At 42.9% G+C, this 20,525-nt stretch overlaps 1 long non-coding RNA gene across 1 annotated transcript; it reads left to right on the top strand.

Moving 5' to 3' along the window:
• The first annotated feature begins 304 nt into the window (after positions 1-304).
• LOC122235331 lies at positions 305-8,281 on the top strand. The gene is made up of 3 exons (XR_006213394.1): positions 305-358; positions 7,894-7,960; positions 8,203-8,281. It is a non-coding gene; the product is annotated as an uncharacterized LOC122235331 (long non-coding RNA).
• The last annotated feature ends 12,244 nt before the right edge of the window (positions 8,282-20,525 follow it).

Genomic DNA, 20,525 nt, shown 5'->3' with positions numbered 1-20,525 from the left:
CCAAAGGGAAGATTATTAAGCATATCCCTGCCTATTCCCAGGAAATAAAAGCCCCTTGCACCCACTACATTCAGATCTTACTAGGTTCTCCAAGGAGCAGTGGTAGAATTTGAGACTAGTGTATCAGCTGTCATGTTCACCTCTGGGTGACTTGCCGTTTCCTCTTGTTTTATATTCAATAAAGGAGCAGTCCCACCTTGACACTTCTCATCTAAGTGAGGTGACAGAGGCCAGTGACAGGTGACAGAGGCCAGTGTGCATGATGGTCTCACCATCTTTTTTTTTTTTTTTCTCACAGGATTGAATAAGTTCCAGAAGCAAAGTTGTATAATGGGAATACTAGTTTGAAATAATAAATGTAAGCATTTGTCATTATTTTTGCAATGAATCTTTCACCTTCCAATAGTCATAATGGCCCTGGGGTGGGGGAAAGGGTGTATGTCCCCTTGAGAAGAAGGATGGCATGATATAGGAGAATTCAGTCACTGATTCTTACAGGTAAAAGAAAGTGTTTCTTTCTCAGAAGTGAGGGAAGAGAGGTGAGTGAAGGAGAGAGGAAGGTAGGGAAGAAGAGAGAGAGAGAGAGAGAGAGAGAGAGAGAGAGAGAGAGAGAGAATGAATAATATTAGATATGTGTGTCCTGATATCATCTTCTGAAAAATCCTATAAGTGGTGGTCTTAGATCAATGAGAAAGCTGGATATAGAAGCAGCATGTGCCAACAGCACTGGAGCCAGTATGATTGTTGGAAGACAAGAGAGAGTTATTGCAGTCTGTGGAGACACTTCACTCAGAGTGGATATGGGGACATCAGACCCATATGTACACCCCTAAAACTTCCTCAGCTCCCATTTGCTTTAGAAGAGATTAAGCCTATTTCACCAGCCTTCTGGAAGGGTACAGAATGCAGCTGAATGTTGTTGAGTGCATCAGGGTCACCCTAACTGAGGTGAAGGGACTGTGGAGCACATTGGTCTACAACGTCAGGTGTGTACACAGATGAGGTGGGTAAGAAGTGCATTGAGGTACAGGAAGGAAACGCTAGAAATTCTAAGCATATTTATTTTTATCACATCCTTTTAAATATCTAATTTTAGTGTATGTTTTATGATGAGCATTGCATACTAATACAGTGTCACTAGTATGTAATCTATAAATTAATAAATATGCATATATTGGAGATATGTGCTCAAAATCTTTTGTTACCAGTGCATGCATTAGATTCTCAGGGCTGCTGTAACAAACTACCACAAGCTGAGTAGTTGAGAGCAATGAAAATGTATTCTCTCACAATTCTAGAGGTACCAGTCTGAAGCAAGGTGTTAGTTAGCAGGGCCATGCCCCCTCTGAAGCCTCTAAGGAAGCATCCTTCCGTGTCTCTTCCTAGCCTCTGAAGGGTGGCGGCAATCCTGACTTTTCCTTGGCTTCTAGATGCATCACTCCAGCCTCTGCCTCCATTTTTTTAATGGTGTGCTCCTCCATGTGAGTCTCTGTCTCTGTATCCTCTATTTTTTTTTTTATGAAGACAACAGTCATGTTGGATTTAGGGTCCACCCTAATCCAGTATGGCCTCATCTTAACCAATTACATCTGCAAAGACCCTGTTCCCAAATAAAGTCACAATCTGAGGTAGACATGAATCTTGGGGGCACGCTAGTCAACCTAGTACACAGTGTGTAATGAAAAATGACCAGAGACCATTGTTGTAGTGAGTGTCACACTGGGCACCCACATTGGCATCAACTTTGAGTTTCAAGCAAATCTCAAGGGGATCCATAAGTCTGGCAAGAGAAAAGTCCAGTAAGGAAGCAGTATTCAGGTTACATTGCCACATAAACAGAATCCAAAGAATAGCACTCAGACTGAGGGTGCCTCTGTACTGCCACCATGATATCATTTTAGCCACACTCTGTGGCATCATTTTATAGAGGAGAAGGAAAAGTAAGTAGAAGTTAGAATTGACTCAATAATTGCTTGAAATGGAGAAGCCAAGCTGGAAGAGCCCTGAAGAATCTTTAATCATGAAATGTAAGTGGTCTACCTGTCCACCTTTGGTACCCCCTGGAGTGTGTACTGGAAAAGCAGGATTAGTTATGGGCAACAAGTAAGTCGCTTTGTCTTTGCACAACAGAGCTTAATGTATTACATTTTGAGATTCTGTTAACAGACAGTCTGTGTAAATGTGCCTCCCTGTCAATTTATGGTATCTATATCCATCTAGTGGTTTCGGACTTTGCCTAAAAGCTGGCATATCCCATATTCACATTTTGAAACCGCTTACAGATAATGGAGGGCAGTGCCATTTAATATTTAAGAGCAAAGTGCATATTTTGACTTGGAGAGACCTGGTTTCAAATCTTCACTCTGGTTTTTTTTTTTGTTTTTTTTTTTTTGTTTTTAGAGCATTAATATTTAAACACTTTAATATTTTTTTGTTTTTTTTATTTTTTAATATATGAAATTTACTGTCAAATTGGTTTCCATACAACACCCAGTGCTCATCCCAAAAGGTGCCCTCCTCAATACCCATCACCCACCCTGCCCTCCCTCCCACCCCCCATCAACCCTCAGTTTGTTCTCAGTTTTTAACAGTCTCTTATGCTTTGGCTCTCTCCCACTCTAACCTCTTTTTTTTTTTTTTCCTTCCCCTCCCCCATGGGTTTCTGTTACGTTTCTCAGGATCCACATAAGAGTGAAACCATGTGGTATCTGTCTTTCTCTGTATGGCTTATTTCACTTAGCATCACACTCTCCAGTTCCATCCACGTTGCTACAAAAGGCCATATTTCATTTTTTCTCATTGCCACGTAGTATTCCATTGTGTATATAAACCACAATTTCTTTATCCACTAAATGCACTCTGCCATTTAGTGCAAACCTTGCATGGCCCTGTATAAGCTGCCTAACCTCTCTGAACCCCAGATGCCTCATTTGGAAAATGGAGGACTATGAACCCTATCACACAGTGTGGTGAGGGTGAAATGATATAACATAGGTAATAGAAATACATGCCCAGAATGTAATAGGTACTCAATTTACAAGAGCTGTAACTATGAATTACATTCCTTCCTCATTCAGAAATCTGCCCCAGGATGGAAGGAGAATCCTGTGCCGTCTTCAGAGCATCCTAGCAACTTTTATGACTTTGCTATTGCACAATTTACCTCTAACTTAATGATTCACTACACGTGCCCCCGTGAGCTTCAATGGTCTTCATATTTTAAAATAATTCCATGTCCTTCATTTAAAGATGAGTGAAATAATATTCTGCTGCCAGTTGATTTCTTTGTGGGAGTGCCTCACTAATTTGAAAGTGTTTATCATCACTATTATTGACATCTTTTCCACTAGATTCTCAAAAATATTCCTTCAGTCATACACCTAATATTTTTTTGACTGTTTAATGCGCACAAGGTACCATTCCAGACACCTGGGATATATCAGCAAATGGAGCAAACAGACAGGGGCAAACAGCCCCTGGAGTGGGGCTGGGAGGCAGATACGAGGAAGGAGCTCACAGCAACCAGTGCACTTTTGACTTCTCTGCCTTAAGAGAGAGACACAACAGACCCTGGGTTTGCTACCACCATTGGTGTCCAAATGCCATAAACATGACTTTTGGCTGGTGGTTCCTCCTTACAGCAAAGCAGGACACAGTAGGGTGCAGTGGAAGAGGAAGGCTACTGCAGTCCATGGGTTCTTGGAGTGCTAGATATGGTGCATCCCACTAGTTCCCCCTTTGCTTTCCTATATCCACTCTGGTGCCAACTACACTCATGGAACTGTTTTCAGTATACATGTGGGAACACAGATGCTGATGGAGATAGACTGTGAGATACTTTGAGGAAAACCCTAGCATAGTGGTCTAACTGGATTCCTGCTCTAAGTACACAGCTTCTTCCACTCTTCTGGCATGCCCACTTCTGACAGTTTTCTTTAAACAAAACAAAACAAAACAAAACAAAACAAAACACAACTGATAATTCAGAGGCTTTAAAAAAAAAATCTATTTGCTGGTTTTATTCTCATGTAATCTCATCACTGATCCACACACTTCTTGCCAGGACTGGAGAAGCATATGGGTCATGATTACAAACCTGGCTGGAGAATATTGGGTGTCACAGTTTTCCTGGTCCTTGGACCTCAGGGTCTGGCCTGGGTAGTCCCACTCCTGGCTGCTGGAGCTCTTATAACCTGCCCTGTGGGAGTCTATTGAATGAGGGTGGAGGGTTTGGGGGCATCAGTCACATGGTTATGGGAAGGAGGAGCCATTCTTTTCTTCAGGCAGCATGAGCTCAATGACCAGGGCCCTATGTTGAGGCCCTCTGCTGTTGACGTTCTTCAGGCGTGTTCAGTCTTTGTATTTGTTAGTTACATGACCCAAGCCTCATATCAAAGGCCGACATGCCATGGAGTGAGGTTTTCTCAGGGAATCAGTCTGATTTTACAGAGTTGCAGGGAAGAACGGGGTGCTGAGAGACCCCTTGGAAGTTCTGAAGAAATCTTTGCTACGTTGGCAGCTCTGGCTCACGGGGTAGGATTCCACTGCCATTCCCTCCTCACTCCTCTTTTTCCTCCCAGATACCTGTCTGCAGCTTTGCATGCTGATCTCTTATTCCCTGACCTGGCATGTAGGTTGTTTGTACTCCTTCATCACCCTCTGCACACGCGCACTCTATCTTCTTCTTTCTCTGGCAAGATTCTTGAGACTAGTGTTTGGAAAGAACAGCAGATAGCAGATACATGTGTTTTCTCTTCACAGCTGCATTCCAAGAGGGTCATGCCAGGGCGGGTGGGAGGCCTCACAGCAGGGGGAGGAAGCAGGGAACAGTGAACAGAAGGAGCAGAGAAGCAACCTGCCATGTCTCTGCCCTTTGGAACTGTCCAGGCTGGGTACCAGGAACTGGGTTCTTCTGTGACCCAGGCCTCCTGGAAGGCTGTAATTGCCACCTACTCACAGTTAACTATTGCTCAGAACCTGGAACCATGCTGCTTGCCCTCAACTTCTCCCCCCACTACGATTTCTATGGAAGGTGTGTGTATGTGTGTGTGTGTGTGTGTGTGTGTGTGTGTGTGTGAGAGAGAGAGAGAGAGAGAGAGAGAGCATGTGAGAGAGTACATGTATGTGCACATGTTTCTTTTTTTTCATTTTTTTAACGTTTTATTTATTTTTGAGACAGAGAGAGACAGAGCATGAACGGGGAAGGGGCAGAGAGAGAGGGAGACACAGAATCGGAAGCAGGCTCCAGGCTCTGAGCCATCAGCCCAGAGCCCTACGCGGGGCTCGAACTCACGGACCGCGAGATCGTGACCTGAGCTGAAGTCGGACGCTCAACCGACTGAGCCACCCAGGCGCCTCTATGTGCACATGTTTCTGTGTGAGAGAGCCCACTTGCTTGTCTGTGTGTATGTGTGTAAGAGAGAATATGTGAGAGAGCATTGTGTGTGTGTGTGTGTGTGTGTGTGTGTGTGTGCATGTGAGAGATCGCACTTGCATGTCTCTGTGCATGCTTGTGTGTGTGAGAGAGAGACAGAGAGAGAAAGAGAGAGACAGAGACTGTTAGATCATTGGCTTCACATCTATATATTCTAGGCCTGGGAAGAGGGAAGAACCAGAAGCTTAGAAATGCATCTTTAACCATCTTTCTTTCTTGATATTTGGGTAGTTTTGGTAGTTTTGGTAGACATAACTTGCTTCTCCTTTTCATGTGTATATATGTGTGCATGTATGTTTGTGTTAGTGAGTATACCTGCTTTTGTAATGTGTGTTAGTTTCTAGGTATGTGTGTGTGTGTGCATTTGTGTGTATTTCTGGATGTCATACCCCCCTCTGAGATTCTGTCTCTCCTTATAGGTACACATGCATATGCTTGTGTACTTCCATGTGGCATGTGTGACTATAAGGTGCCTATGAATTTTTAGATATGTTAGGGGGTGTGGAAGTATATGTGGTGTACTTATGGCAAGTGTGTACATATGGCACCTGATTGTGCATGTACACCTGGGTGTGTGTCTGTCTGCCTGGGAATGTAAGCCTATAAGCACACACTCAGAAGTGAAGATAGGGATGGTGTCCCATCTAGGAGAGTCTGAACATGTGTGAGGCAGCTGTCTGTGGGTGTGGGAATATACGAGTGCATCTTTAGGAAGAGGTGGTTGTATTTCTGTATGACTTGGGAGGCAAGGTGGAGTTTTCACCTTCTGGAAGGAAGGGAGGCTTACTTTATCACTTTTGGGGCCTAGGACATGTCTGTCAGAACTCCTTGGCCAATGAGCTGAGAATGAGAGCTGAGGCTATGAGTACAGGAAGGGACAGCAGAGAGGTCAGGAGGGTTAGAGAAGCATATAAAAACAAGTGTAGTCAGACAAATTTCAAGAACTGGGGGGCACAGAGCAACCATGTCAGGAACAAACTTGAGGGTGGCAGAACAGCCCATGGTATCCTGGCTTCTGTGAGCTGTCTTGGGGATGGGGGTGAGAGGGGCAGCCCAGATGAAAGATCAGACGTGGGCAGTAAACAACAGGAAGATGTGCTGCAGCCAAGAGGCAGAGGAACATTGCGGGGAAGGTGGGCCCTCCAGACAGCAGAAAAGGAAACAGGTTCTCAGGGAAAGGAGACCCCCTGGCAGGCTGGGCTGTGGCACCACTTTCCACTTACTATTGGCCTGAGGGTCACATTTGCATGGACTAGTACCGAGCCAAGTCCCGGGTCTTGTGTGGCTGAGATGACACAGATGATGGCTGATGACAGGCTAAGGTGGTATGTGGACTGAGTTTGATGATCAGCCTTGGGGCAAAGAGCAGTTCTATCCTGCTATATGTTTGTAGGGTATTATTTGCTATTGTTTGGGCTTTCCTTTTGCCTCTTAGTACAATTCCTCGAGGCAAATACTAATTTTGTCCTGTATGACCCAAGGAGCAAGGGGATTCCTACACAAGAAGGGTGGGGAGACCAGAGTTCAGGGGCAGCCAGCTTCTCTGAACTGCCCCGGGTGCACAAAGAGAGGGGGAGCTGTCATATCTGTTCATTCCCCAGCTAGGCAGTTTCTCTTCAGCAATGCATTAATTGTGTATGTATGAGAGTACGTGCATGGGTAGGTGCATGCATGCACACACTTTGAATTGTCCAGATCAGTGTTTTAGAGTTTCCAACTGCTAGGTGCATTGTGTTGGAGGTTGGGGACTTGTTTGCAGGTAACCTTGATTGGAGGGTAGGAGGTGAGGGGGATTGGTATTCTGAGAGGGGCAGTGTGGGTTTGGCAGAGATGCTTCAGAGTTCACATTTGATACAAGGTTGGGGACAGGACCACTTCATGTACCTCCACACAGAATGCAGCTTGACTCTGGCACCTGGGCCCTGGCAGCTGTGTGAACTGCTTGGGATCAATATTGACATCTTGAGGGTCATCCATCATCTTACCTGGAGGCTATACTGAAGTTCTCTCAGGGGACTTCAAGATTGCTTGTTGGAACTGTAGTGAATAGATAGGTCTTGATAGCAATTTGTGTCACCCTTCTGGGACTCTCAGGCACAAAACCTGTGGGAATCTTGGCCAAGAGTGCTGATGGGATCAACAGTGATAATAGCGGGGGCTCTGAGTCATGGTACTTGTTTCTACTGATGTACAGAAAACTGGTATAAATGTTTATAAATATATGTGTGTAGCATTAAATATTAAATGTATAGCATAAAGATATATAAATATCTTATATATATAAGATAACCTTATATTATATAATAGTTGTGATTATAGTTTTTATCATATTCATTATTATTATCATCAGTAACACTTTCCTCACTATACACTGAAAGTATACCCACAAAAATTAGCACAGGTAACTTCTGGATGGTGGGATTAAGACTAAATATTTCTCAAACTCTTTCTATTTTCAGGGCTTGCAGAAATGTGTGCAATGAGCATGAAGCTTTCCTACAATCATAAAATACAAAAAGCTACAAAGTAAGTTCCATCCTTCCTTGACCGTCAAGACCCAGTGGAAGTCTTGACCATTGTGATATATCTTCTTTTTGAACTCCCATACTCCTTCTTGGGCACACAACTCTCTTGATGCTCCATCAGCAATCAAATCACTTGGTATTTCTTCTTCTTTTTATTTGCAACTTCTTGTTATTCAATCTCCTTCATGATAAGGACCATATTTTGTAATAGCAACCACTGATTGAATGTCTCTGATGGGCCAGGAACTGTGCCAGAGCAGAAGGGATGAAAGTGCAGTCTTTGGACGCTTGATGCTTTGGAAAAGTGCGTTACCAATCTGTGGTAAGTACATACTTTAAGAGTACATGTATAGAAAGTTCTTACAGCACGTGGTGAGAGTCTCTACGATGTTAACAAAAATCGGGGCTTGTATTTTGTGTGTCTTTGCCATTTTTCTGCTTTCTGTTACTTCATTTTCTTTGCATTAAACAAATGTATTGATCCATGAGTGACTGACTTGGGGAAAAACAAATACTCATCCTTCACCACAGACAGTTTGAGAAGCAGTAGTCTAGGGGCTTTGTGAAGGTCAGGTGATTTATTTTCTACAGCATGTCTATAAAGCAAGAGACATTATTCATGTTTTCAGTGGCATACACGGAGGCTGATACAACTTAGATAATTTCTTTTTTAATTTTTAAATATAATTTATTGTCAAATTTGCTAACATACACTGTGTAAAGTATGCTCTTGGTTTTTGGGGTAGATTCCCGTGGTTCATTGCTTACATAAAACACCCATTGCTCATCCCAACAAGTGCCCTCCTCAATGCCCATCACCCATTTTCCCCTCTCCCCCACCCCACCCCAATCCACCCTCAGTTTGTTCTCTGTATTTAAGAGTCTCTTACGGTTTGCCTCCCTCCCTCCCCGTTTGTAACTGTTTTTTCCCCTTCCCTTCCCCCATGGTCTTCTGTTAAGTTTCTCAAGATACACATAAGAGTGAAAACATATGATATCTGTCCTTCTCTGACTGACTTATTTCAGTCAGCATAATACCTTCCAGTTCCATGCACGTTGCTGCAAATGGCGTGATTTCATTCTTTCTCATTGCCAAGTAGTATTGCATTGTGTATATAAACCACATCTTCTTTATCTATTCATCAGTTGATGGACATTTAGGCTCTTTCCATAATTCGGCTATTGTTGATTTCAACTAAGTCCCCAAGCTACCACGTAGAAACCTTGGGTTTGGGACCAACTCTTGCTCCATTGGTGCCCAGCACTTGTTTATCTTACTAGGACTTCGGAAATTCTGATTACATAATCCTGGTGGCTGCTCTCCACCTTCTACGTGGACCAGTGATGCCTGAGGACCAGCTTAATGACAGCCTTTATTGCAATCCCTGCAGCAGGGATGGGGAGCATCTTGGAGGGGCTTGTCTCTGAAAAGAGGGATACAGTTTCAAGCATGTTACCTAAAGCACAGTTTGAAGGGAAAACAGAGTAAAACAATACTTGAATGTTCATTTACAGAGACGTGGGTGCCTAAAGGCCTTGATTGCCATTTCTGGGTCAGGGCTATTGGAGTGTGTGTGTGCCCCGAAGGAGCTCATCTATAAAATAATCTGACCTCCAAATCTGGGCCTCTGGTCTCTTTCTTCTTTCTCAACAGAGAAAGAACACTTTTTTTCTCATAGAGTCTGAATTCATTCTTGCTGGCTTAGATTAGCCATATGATTATTCTTTTTCTGGGATAGGCTTAGACTCTATGACCTGAGACCCAATCCTCTGAAAGCTTTATCTGGCCTCAGGCTTATTCTGCAGATGGGGTCTCACCTCACTGTGAAGCTCATTCCTTGGGGTCATATCAGATGGGGTTGTTTGCTGGACAAGTTTGGTAGGGAGTAGGAAGACTCGAGAATGAAACCAACTGAAGGAAGCCCGACGAGAACAAACGAATCGTGTGTGTGTGTGTGTGTGTGTGTGTGTGTGTGTATGTGTATGTGTATGTGTGTGTGTGTGTGTGTGTCCAACAGCCTGAAGGATAGTGTTCTGAATGGCACAGTGACCTTTAGTTTGATCAGAGTTGTTAATGTCCCCGGGGAGCTACTGTCCTGGCTTGGTTGGACAACAGATCTTCAGGTAGTAAGGATGTTCTAAAAGTCAAGGAGAGGTCAGTTCTGTGGTTCTGGGATGTCTGTCCCACTTGGAGCTGGGCCAGTCGTCAGAAGAGGGGTCTATTTTAAGCAAGCCAAGATCACAGGGGCTGTGCTACTCAGCCTCAGGCTTAGAATAAAGCTCCAACACTGAATAGAGCACCAGCTGTGTCATATAGGAAACTGAGGCAATTGCTCACACAGTCTGTGGCTCTCATGTGGTCATTTCAAGCAGCTGTGGTTCAGTGGGGAGGCTCCATAACAATGTAAGAAGAAGGAAGAGTACTTCCACGCTGACTTGCCAGCAGGTCTGTGCTTATGGTTATAAGGCTGCCTTGGGAGTCAGACTGTTTGGATTCAAAACCTTACTCCTCCAATTGCTTGCTTGGCCAACAAGTACCCTCGGCCAATCCATTGGAACAGCTTGTGCAGCACATCTCTAACTTATAAAATGGGGAATTTCACTCCTCCCTGCTGAGTACTTCCCTTCAGCACCATGCTGTTTCTTCCATCTGAAGTAGTCTTTTCCTGACTCTCTCTTCCCCCAGCAGATGCTGCTCAATTTCTTTGCTCCCCTTTGCAGCAAAACTCCTTTTAAGTCTTCTCTATACTTACTGACTCCTCCCTTCCCACTCTCTTTTAAACCTGTCCAAAGCAGACCTTATCACCCAATCCTCTAATGAATCTGCTCTCATCAAGGTCACCAGAGGCCTCTGCATTGCTAAATCCAATGGTTAACTCCTCCTCTTATCTCACCTTGTGTCGGCACTTTGAGCATAGTTGACCACTGGCTCTCCCTTGATACACTTTGCTTCACATGTCTCCTGGGACACTACATTCTTGGTCTACAGCACTGATGAAACTTCTCAGTCTTCTCAGTTGGCATCTCCTCATCCCTCTGATCTGTTTATGCTGCAGGTCTCTGTCCATGATCTTCTGCTCTTCCCTATGTACACTCACTCTCTAGCTGATCTCATATAGTCTCATGGCTTTTAAATGCCATCTATACATCTTAGGCACGACCGTTCAGCCAAATTCCTGACTTCTCTACAACTGCCTACTCAACTCACACTGAGTGCCAAAGAGACATTAATTCAATATGTCCAGAACTGAATTCCTGATTCCCCGTCCCCCCCCCCCCCAATCTACAAAACTCATTCCAACTTCACTAACCACAGTCATTACTCATATCAGTTGGCAGCCATTCCATTCTACTAGTTGCTCGGGCAAAACAAAACAAAACAAAACAAAGAAACAAAACAACAACAACACACACACACACACACACACACACACACACAACATAGACAAACCCCCTCCCCCCCCACACACACACATGAAACCCTGGAGTCAGTCTTGACTCCTCTCTGTCACTCTACATCCAAACCATCAGGAATTCTGTTACGGCGACCTCAAAATGTATCCAGAAACTGATTAGTTCTCACCATATCTACTACTACTGGTGGATGATCCAAACCACCATCATTTCTAGCCTGACTTATAGCGATAGCTTCTTACCTGGTGTCCCTGCTCCCACCCTTGCCTGTTTTCACTTTATTGTCAACATAGTAAGCAGTTCAAAGTTATCCTTTCAAAAGGTAAGTCAGATTGTGCCACTCCTCTGCTCAGTCCCTCACTACCTCCCTCCTCTGCCCCCCCCCCACATTCTACTGCACACAAGAGCCAAGTTCCTTAAAATGGCCTACTAGCCCCCACATAATGTGGGATTCTGTTAATATCTCTGACCTCATCTCCAACTCTTGTCCTTTTTGCTCACTCCACAGCAGCCACGCTGGCCTGTCCACCCTTCCTCAAATGTGCTTAGACACTCCTGGGCCTTGGAGACTTTGCACTAACTGGTTCTTCTGCCTGAACAATATTTCCTTTATATATCAGCAAGGAAAACCCCCTCACCTTCTTCATTTCTTTCTACCCTGCTTACCCTTTAGTAGAATTTAATGATTCCTTTCTTTCCTGGCATCTCCAATCTGCCCGAACCCTGTTCTGTGTGAGCTTACCACTGCCCCCTCCCCACCCCTGCTGACCAAAGTACTTGTCACCTTCTAAGGTACTGCCTAATTTGTTATTTAAAAGGTTTACCTTTTTATTTTCTGTTTTTGTGCAGAAGAGCTTGTGATTTGTTCATATATGTATTCCAGAGGACTGACACAAATAGACCTTTGTAAATGTGTGTCGAATGAGTAAATGGATGACTTGTTAGATAATCACAACATCCAAAATAACATAGGCCCGGTTATTTTCAAGACTTTACAGGTAGAGAATGAATCTAGGGGTTTCCTTGGTCACAGTTACAGAGGGGATTTCGGGCACTTTCTCATACGTTGCACATTTTGAGATAACATTTGCAAGGGTGTCATTTGTCGCAGGGAACTGAGGCAGAAGTTGACCAGTCAAGAATTGGGCCTGATTTTCACCAACTGTTTATGGGCTCTACCTTCCCACTCCAAACCACCCTGGGTGAGATTTATGTCTGTTGAGTGGTGAGCGGTACAAACCCAGAGTCCACTTCCCCTCCCAAAATCTATTTTGCAAGCGCTGGATTGCTCCAGACCTATTCTTCTATGTAGCGTTGGCTGAGCCGAGACCTTCCTTTGTGCAAGTGTCCTCACTCAGATTTTCAAAGAAATTCCATTAGCTCTTTGATGTTTAACTTTTTCATGGCTCACAAGCCCTGGAATAACCTGTATACAGGTCTCAGTACATCGTCATAGCAATCACCCTTCTCTACCAGCACCACTGCTTGAAAATCATTTCCTTTAGAGCACTGGAATTCTTTGCTTCTGCCAAAGGAAGGAGACAGAGGGATCCTGGCCCCTACCCGCATCACAAGGGTGAATGTGAGCCCAGGCAGAACCCGTATCTGTCTTTCACCATGGCCATGGTCTGCTGTGCACCTGACTGCTGAGGCCATGGCCACAACACTGGGCCCAAGGAGGACCCCCTCCCCCCATCAGCCTGTCTTCTTGCATGGCCAGATAGCCAACTGCTTGCTGCCTGTGTCTTATCCCAGGCACTCTACTCTGCTCAAGGTAGGGTTCTGGTGGTCCATTGTACCTTCTGGACAGAAAACAGCATCATCCAGCAATGTTTCAGGCCCAGAAAGATTGCTGTTTGGTTGGTTCACTGTGTGATAGCCAGGGCCTGGGATTTGAGGATTGATGGAGCATTCAGGGTGGCGAAGTTTCTGAGCAATGTGTCGTGATTTGTCTTGTAAAGGTAATACTCATTCTACACACAGCAACCCCTGAAAGATGCCTAGCAATTGGAGCCACCATAGTTCAGAATAAAGGAACACCCACAGCTAATCCCGAAATGGTTTATTAATCTTATTTTCCCATGCTTCCTCACCCACCTCAGCATGCTCCTTCTCACTTTTACCCTGGGTTGTGGTGGACTTTGAAGACAGAGGACTTCCCCAAGGCTAGGTGGAGGCCCAGGTGCTCTGTTGATGCATTCTGTTGTTTTACTGTAATAGTGTGAGCTTTAGACTTGTCCGGCCCTGAGTTCATGTCCAAGGCTGTCACTGACCAACCAGGTGACCCTAGCAACTTTCTTCTGATATCTGACCCTGAGTTTCCTCCTCTGTAATCTTGGCCTGGGGGGCCAACATATCTTGTTGGACTGTTGCAAACATTAGAGACAATGTATGAAAACAGCCACCAAAGTGCCTGGCACAATTTAGGCACTCAGGAAATGGCAGCTGTTACCCTTACTATGCACTAGGGACTTTTGGGCTCTGTATCCCTGAGCTCCCTAAACAACTGGAGTATTCTAGGACCCAGAAACTCAATCCACTTTAGAGGCATTCTGGCAACTAAAACTGCAGCTTTTCCACTCACTGCGTGGAAACTCTGTTGGGGTGGGGCTAGCTTAGGTTGCTGACTTACACAGCAAGAGGTTCCCAGCTTGTGTCCCATCTGGATAGCGCTCGAAGCTCAACGAATCTATGTAAATGGAACAAGGAATATTCTCTTTTTCTCACCACCTTCCAGAAGCTCCTTTCCCTGCTTCTCTCTCAGCCCTGCCATTCATTTCACAGCCACAGGAAATCCCACCCTTGCTCAGCTTTTACCTAATCAAATGAAGACTAACTCTTTGCAGTACCCATGTGGTATGTTGGGGGGTGCAAAGGGGCAGGAGACACACTAAGCCTCCAGGCCAGGGGAAGAGTGAGCCTGGGTCATTAATTGCTTCCTTGCTGAGCTAAGGCAGGTCACCCAAGCCTTTGTGCCTCCCTGTGGAGCCTCCTGCCTGAGGCTTTCAGGATCTCAGCAGTTATTTCTTTTACAGTGCAGTTTGTGGCATACTCCCACTCTTTCTCCCTTTATACTGGGTACTACTGGTTCTCTGACTGAATTAAGCTTCTTGGCCCACACTTGCAAATAACCAATTTTAGACAATTGGGTGATTATTCCCCAGCAGAGCCAAAGAAAACATAGATTCAGACAGGCTTTGGAAGGACATCATTTCTTCCCCTGAACTAGCTGGAGCTTCCTATAAAACAGGGGTAAGTATACTGACCTGGCAGAGATAATATGTGACAAGCCCCTGGTACAGAGGAGACGCTCAATAAATCTTTGCTTTGCAAGCTCTCCCACTTACTAGCTGACTGACCTGGAGCTGACGGACTTCTATGAGCCCCTTTCCATAAAAGGGGGAGAATTTAAAGTCAGCCTTGTCCCCAAACAATTTTAGGCTGCAGTTGGCATTACTGAGACCTGCCCCATGGACTTCACATGTTTCTTTTGAAGACAGAGACCTTGTAAGTGCACTGGCAGGCAGAGATGGAAAGCAGGGTAGCCTATAGGAAAGCACTCTGGGTTTGCCGGGACCAGATGTGGGGTCTTGTCTAGGATCTGTCACTTGCCACCCCTGCGGCTCTAGACAGGAAAGTCACTTAGGAATCCGAACCTCAGATTTACACCTTATCTACCTCTGGAGCTGGCATTGACAAATACAGCTCCCCTGGGACCAGAAACATGCCTTTTCATTTTCTGCAGCCCCAGTTTCTGTCACACTGCCTGAATCATAGAAGGCTCTCACTATTTTCTTGTTTGCTGAATGAATTTGGAGCTGCTAAGGTGTCATAGTTCCTACTTTTGTTTGAAGCCTCCTTAGCCTTCAGGCTGATGTCTATGGGTCCCTGGGCCTTTGCCAGAAAGTCATTTGTTAGCCTGCCCTGGCCCAGTGGCTTTACTTTGCATACAGCCAGAAGCAAGGTAAGACTAACTGGAGGCAAAGAAAGAAGAAGGTACCCTGGCCACTCTTTTGTGTGTGATAGCTGCTCCCTCTGAGCCCCACAAAGCTAGGTGAAACACCCTTCCTTGGGGTTCCCTATTAGAGGAACATACAGTGTCTAGCTCTAGGGGTAGATGTGGTAGGCTTTGGGGGTGGCCAGAGCATCTTATGTGTGTTCTTTGCCTGTAGCTGAAAAGAATTTGAGGGACGACTCCTACATCTCCAGATTTGCTGCAGGGTGAGGTAGAGGATTCAGAACTCCCTGGTGATAGCATAGATGGGAAGGGCATTGAGCTCCTTGGTATAATGAGGTGAGAAAGCATGAAAGCTCCTGGAGGTGGGAAGAAACCTGATGCCACATGCTTAGTACACCATGAGCCACCATGCCAGGTAGCCCTCTGGACTAGCTACCCGGCTGAAGGAGAGAGTCAAAGTGCTAACTCTGCTCCTCTCTCACCCCAGAGTGTGTACCCCCCACACCCACCCCCACTTTTAAAACAATTGGTACACCTTAACAAACTGCAGGGGTTTTGTTTTGTTTTGTTTTGTTTTTTAATTTAATGTGTATTTTTGAGAGAGAGGGAGACAGAGGGTCTGAAGCAGGCTCTGCACTGGCAGCCCAGAGCCCGATGCAGGGCTCAAACTCAGGAACTGTGAGATCATGACTTGGGCCAAATTCGGCTGCTTAACTGACTGAGGCACCCAGGTGCCCCAACAAACTGTAGTTTTTGACAGAAGTGCCAGGTTACCTTTCAGAGATGCCACAGGCCTAGTCTTCTCTCTGACTCATCCAAGAGGCTCTGCTGTTTTTTGCTTTCTTAAATTATTTTTATTCCGGGATTATCATTATTACTGACCATTTTTGTTCTCATTAAAATAAGCCATAACTCCCACCCTTTGAGTCTCTAGCTTCTGCTCACCTCTTTCCCACCTTATTTCTTTTTTCTCCACTTCCCCCCTTGACATAACCTTAATCCTACAGTGGAGCATTTTTTCCCCTAATGTCCATGCTGCCTTTAGTGCCTCCATAATTACTCCTTTCCCATCTTCAATACTATTTTCAGACCTCAGGTTGTCATTTCACCAAGAATTTTCTGACAGTCTCATCTTTTTAATTTTTGTAGTATCCCACAATGTCCTTTATCCTGCAACCACCCCACTCTCCCCTGCCCTCCCCTCAGGATGATTAGGTGTGTTTTCTATTTCCACAGTACCCCATGATAGTCCCTCCCCTCTGCCAATGCCCCCTCCCCCAGGCTGGGTTAGGTACCCAAAAGTACCTAATGCACAGTATTTCATACTATGCTCTGAGGCCCCTTTTAAATTTCCCCAAGATTATTTAAGCATCTTTTGGATTTTCATAGAATCCTGTGATATCCTCTCTCCTGTCTCACCTCCAAGACAGGTCACAGAAGTGTTTCTAAATTTTTGTGGCAGCCCACGCTCACTCCCTATTACAGCATTTACCACACTGCCAGTTTACATATTTGTCTTTCCCATGTAATCTAGAACATTCTTTAGAACTGAGGGCTGTGTGCCATGGAGGATCCCCAGAACCTAGACTGGCGCCTCATACATAACCGGTGGTCAATAAATGAACAAAGGGTCCTCATCATTATAGTTTTATGTTTTTCTATATTGTGAAAGTAATTAGGCAAATTGATTTAAAATATCAATTTTTATATATTCATTTACATTTACAATATTTATTTTTTTGTTTTTAAATTTTCATTTTAATCCCTGTTATTAACATAAAACTTTATATTCAGTTTAGTTTTACAATATAATGATTGAACAATTCCTAATATCACCTGGTACTCACCAGTGGTAATCAATGCTGATCACCATCATCTATTTAAAATATCCCCCCAACGCTTCCTCTCTGATAACAATCATTTTGTTTTCTGAAATTAAGAATCTGTTTCTTGAGTTTTCTCTCTTTCTCTTTTTTCCCCTTTGTTCCCTTTTTTGTTTTTGGAATTCAACACGTAAGTGAAAATATGTTGTATTTGTCTATCTCTGACCAACTGTTTTTGCTTAGCATTATATATACTCTGTAGTCCATCCTTGTCTTTGCAAAATGTCAAAATTTCATTCTTTTTATAGATAAATTTTATTTCTCTTTATATATATATAAATATATATATGTATAATGTATAAATATATATGTATATATGTATGTATAATATATATGTATATGTATATATATGTATATGTATACATATATATATATATATATATATCCAACATCTTTTTTTTTCAGATTTTTATTTAAATTCTAGGCAGTTAACATAGAGCCCAATATGGGTCTTAGGACTCGAATTCAGTGTTTCATCAGGTGTATCAGTCAGTGATCACCATAACAAGTGTCTTCTAATACTCATCACCCATCTATCCCATCCCTCACCCACCTCCATCAACCCTCAGGTTGTTTTTTTAGTTATGTATCTCTTACAGTTTTTTCCCCTCTCTCTTCTTTGCCCTGCCATATACGCATCTGTGTTTTTTTATAAAATTGCCCACAAGTGAAATCATATGTTGCCTTTCTCTGACTGACTTATTTCACTTAGCCTAATATACTCTAGCTTATCCACGTGATAGATGCAATCCACATCATTGCAAATTGCAAGATTCCATTATTTTTTGTTGGGTGAGTAATATTCCTATATTATATATATAGGTGTATATATATATATATATATACACCTATATATATGTGTATATTATAATATACCACATATATACCAGCATAACATAGATATATATACATATATATATATGTGTATATATATATGTATATATACACAAATATATATGCATACATATATATATATATATATATATATATAATATATCACATCTTCTTTATTCATTCATCAGTGGATGGACACACGGATTGCTTCCATATCATGAATATTTTAAAGTATGCTACTCTAACCATAGGGGTGCATATATCCCTTTTAATTAGTGTTTTGGTATTCTCTGGGTAAATACCCAGTAGTACAATCGTTGGATCATAGGGTAGTTCTATTTCTAACTTTTTTGAGGAACCTCCATACTGTTTTCCAGAGTGGCTGCACCAGTTTGCATTCCCAGCAACAATACAAGTGATATCCTTTTCCTCTATATTCTTGCCAGCACCTATTGTTTCTTGTGTTGTTGATTTTAGCCATTATGACAGGTGTGAGGTCATGTGTCATTGCAGTTTTGATTTGTGTTTCCCTGATGGTGATAATGAATCTCTTTTCATGTGTCTTTTGGCCATCTGGATGTCTTCTTTGGGCAAATGTCTGTTCATTTTGTCTGCCTATTTTTAATTGGATTAATTTGGGGGGGAGGTGTTGAGTTTTAGAAATTCTTTATATATTTTGGATACTAATCCTTTATCAGATATATCATTTGTAAATATCTTATTCCATTCAGTAGATTGCCTTTTAGTTCTGTTGATTGTTTCCTTCACGATGCACAATCTTTTTATTTTGACGTATTCCCAATGGTTTATTTCTGCTTTTGTTTTCCTTGCCTCATGAGACATACTTAGAGAAAAGTTGATAAGTCCTATGTCAAAGAGATTACTTCCTGTTTTCTCTTCTACTGTATTTATACTCTTAGGTCTCACTTTAGGTCTTTAATTCATTTTTTTAAGATTTTATTTTTAAGTAATCTCTACACATAATGTGGGGCTTGAGTTTATAACCCCAAGATCAAAAGTTGCATTCTATATCTGAGCTAGCCAGGCACCCCATCATTAATCCATTTTGAATTTATTTTTGTATATGCTGTAAGAAAGAGGTCAATTTCATTCTTTTGCATGTTGCTGTTCAGTTTTCCTAACACAATCTGTTGAAGAGACTGTTCTTTCACCACTGGAAGTTCTTTCTTGCTTTGTCAAAGATTAATTGATTGTATAATTTTGGGTTTATTTCTGAGTTTTTTATTCTTTTACTTTGATATGCGTCTATTTTTGTGACAGTCCTATACTCTTTTGATTATGACAGCTTTGTGATATAATTTGTGGTCTGGAATTGTGATGCCTCCAGTTTTGCTTTTCTTTGTCCACATCACTTTGGCTATTTGAGACCTTTTGTGCTTACATACAAATTTTAGAATTGTTTGTTCTAGTTCTATGTATAATGTTTTTGATATTTTGGTAGAGATTCTGTTAAGTTTGTAGATTGCTTTGCGTAGTATAGACATTTTAACAGTATTTGTTCTTCCCATCCTTAGGCATGGGATGTCTTTCCATTTCTTTGTTTTTCCTTCAACTTCTTTCATCAGTGTTTTATAGTGTACAGAGTACATATCTGTCTCCTCTTTGGTTAGGTTTATTTCCAGGTATCTTACTATTTTGGGTGTAGTTGTAAATGGGATAATTTTCTTAATTTCTGTTTATACTGCTTCATTATTAATGTATAGAAATGCAATGTATTTCTTTACATTGATTTTGTATCTTGTGACTTTACTGAATTCATTTATCAGTTCTTGCACTTTTTTGGTAGAATCTTTCAGGTTATCTATATATAGTATCATGTTATCTGCAAATAGTGAAAGTTTTACTTCTTCCTTTCTGATTTGGATGCCTTTTATTTCTTTTTTTGTCTGAATGCTGTAGCTAGGACTTCCAGCACTATATTGAATAAAAGTGGTGACAATGACGCAGCATGCAGAGCTGAACTTGGGGAGTGAGAAGCCATGAAAAGTAGGGAACCACTATTTGTGGGCAGAGAGAGGACAGAGACTGGGGAGGGGTGGAGAATACAGGAAAACGCACCCCTCCCCAAAAGCAGCCAGAGAGAAAGTGGAGAATTGGAAACACCCACAGGGACAAAAGTCAAAAGAGAGAAAGGAGAAAGGAGAGGGTTTAAATTCCATTAAGACTGTAAACAAGGGGAGTGCAAATGCTGCAACTCCACAGCTTGATACCTGGCAGTGCTCTGGTGGGAAGGACGAATCACCAGGAACAGAGTGGGGTCCACGAGGTTCTCAGGCCACACAGGGAAAGCGGTTCCACTGCTGGAAGGACATTTGGTACAGACATTGTTGAAGCCACCTGGTCCCAGAAGACCCCAGAAGGTGGCCACATTCACTGGTGCTGGGCAAGGCAGTTACAGGTGAAGCCTGGTGCCAGATGTGTATTGTGATTTTCCATAATCCCTCAAACACTGTTGC

Source organism: Panthera tigris, chromosome X (genome assembly GCF_018350195.1).
Source record: "Panthera tigris isolate Pti1 chromosome X, P.tigris_Pti1_mat1.1, whole genome shotgun sequence".
NCBI lineage: Eukaryota > Metazoa > Chordata > Mammalia > Carnivora > Felidae > Panthera > Panthera tigris.
This window is presented reverse-complemented; position numbering and strand designations above follow the sequence as displayed.